Source organism: Alosa alosa, chromosome 7, assembly GCF_017589495.1.
Source record: "Alosa alosa isolate M-15738 ecotype Scorff River chromosome 7, AALO_Geno_1.1, whole genome shotgun sequence".
In the NCBI taxonomy this organism is placed as follows: domain Eukaryota; kingdom Metazoa; phylum Chordata; class Actinopteri; order Clupeiformes; family Clupeidae; genus Alosa; species Alosa alosa.
In genome coordinates, this window is record NC_063195.1 from 21,379,175 (window position 1) to 21,381,674 (window position 2,500).

At 42.0% G+C, this 2,500-nt stretch overlaps 1 protein-coding gene across 1 annotated transcript in view; it reads right to left on the bottom strand.

Moving 5' to 3' along the window:
- sdk1b (sidekick cell adhesion molecule 1b) overlaps positions 1 to 2,500 on the bottom strand; it is a 296,641-nt gene that overhangs the window by 12,207 nt on the left and 281,934 nt on the right.

The following is a 2,500-nucleotide window of genomic DNA, read 5'->3' on the forward strand; positions in this document are numbered from 1 at the left end:
AAGAATGAGAGAGCAAAAGAGAGCGAGATAGAGAGAATGAGAGAGAGAAAGATAGAGAGAAAGAGAGAGTCTTGAGGGGGAACATTTGTCCTCTAATAGGACATGAACTCTAGCTTGGCTGTTTTAATTGAATTAGCCGAAGTGGAGCGGTCACTTTTTATAATGCTGCGCGTATCAGACATGTCACAAATGTACACACACACACACACACACACACACACACACACACACACACACACACACACACACGCACACACACACACACACACACACACACACACACACACACACACACAGAGACACACACACACACACACACACACACACACACACACACACACACACACACACACACACACACACACACACACACAGAAAGTGGAAACCCAATTCAACCAAATACAGTGGATTTTAAAGGGCTGACATTGTGGTAAGCCTTGCAGCGTTATTTAATATGACCAGAGCACTTTGTTTGAGGCCTCTGATTGGTTTCTATGGCAGACTCTCTGTGCTCATACAGAGATATGACTGTGATTAGATCAGTGAGGGTTACAGGGAGTGAAAACTGGGACAGCGAGCTAAGCTCTCTGTGAACTACACAAAGACCCCAGACACACACACACACACAGGCAAACACACACTAACACACAGACACACACACACACAGGCAAACACACACACACACACACACTAACACACAGACAGACACACACACACACACACAAACACTGCAGATCTGGACATAACTCATTTCTTTTCTAAACTGATATAGTGGAAGTTTACAAACAAGGACTATGAAGAAGGCTAATTAGGTCTGTAAATCGACGAGTCCTTGAGTTGAAAGATGTGCTCTGAAGAGGATATAGGGCTCTATCGTGCATCCCAGCGCAATTGACTTTGTATACTCGCGTTTTTGTCTTTCCTATTTTGCAGTCAGCGCATATTGGAATTTTCCCTCCACAGGTACGTGCCTGTAAATTAGGGAATTCGATTGCGCCCACCAGGGCGGTTCAGCGAAAAGACAGGGCGTGTTCCGGCGCAAACGTTCACTGTTGATATTTTGCAGTTTCAGAAAACAATTCCGCCAGTCTGTGGCGCAAATGCAGATGCTATTTTGAGGGCCTGCGTGAATGAATGTGTTGCACACCAATCTACAGACACCCCCGTGATAATATTTGTCCATTTCCGGTTTTGTTCGGTGCATTGGTGACCTAAAAATTAGTAGCCTACAACATCTACATGCAATATATTTACAACAACGCCTAATTATGACCTATTAATTTGGACAACTTTATACAGCCCTATAAAGGCCAAAGTTACCTTTAGTTTTGTTCCAATTTACCGTTATGTATGGCTTTTAAACATCGCGGCGCTTTTAACATCAGCCTAAGCATTATTCCAGCTGCGCTAAGGTTTTAAGCACCAGAATTTTGCCTACCTTGTTGTAGCCCATCTGAAATAACTCCAAGCTTTATGTTCCCTCCATCCTTTCGTTATTTTCAAAAAAAACGTTTTATATCCATGATGGCCTTAAAGTCTTGAGTTAGTGAATTAGCTTAAATCAGCTTTTATGAGCTGTTAACCAGCAAATAGTACAAGAAAGCAGCAAGTATGGCTACAATTTCTGTAGTTGCTGCACCCATTCATTCTCTCTCCTGCTCAAACGAATGTTGTGCGGCATTAAGTTGATGATAAAGTGTTTACAAACTCTACTTAACAGAAAATATTGTAAATAGCCTACTGTCATGCAGTTAATGGGATATACTGTGCAGAGTTGAAAGTTAGGTCAACTTGGAAACTGTTTCTCACAGGTCGCCTGTGCTCGCGCAACGCACACTTTGCTCCACTCATCTATACAACATAGTTCCCATTTCGTAAACCATACATCATTTCAAAGAAAAATATTACCACTCTGGGAAATGAGTGTGGTGTCCATTAAGATGTGAAATCTAGCGCATTACATTTTCACCCATCAATGGATGTGTTGATGACATAAATTAGGAAATATTAGATGACTTAAGGAGACGTGATGTTGAATTGCATGCCGATGCCATTTAACCCAAATGCCCCAGCAGCAGCATCGGGAGAGAAGAGATTAACTGACAGAAGATATGCATTGTCTATAGAGAGGTAATGTTAGATTACATTGTACATAGCAAAAAATATCACCATGCATTCATAATCTCGTGATTCAGTGAGAGTGATCCCAAAACATCGGAAAGTATGTCTTTGTGACAATTCTGTATTACATTTTGTCAAGAGGAAAAATCAATAGCTGACAGTTCCTAACTGAACAGTAAAATTATAGAGCTTTGAACGCTCCTGGCTGCGCCTGGCAAATACGCCACCATAATAGCAATCAGCTATGGAACAAGCGTGCCTGTTGTTAAAGGGAATGTGAGATGACGCCCTGATTGGTTTATTGCACGCTACGCCCAAACCACACCCATGATTAATGTAGCTACTTCAGACCACCCCATTTTAGATTTTTGCCCTGGCT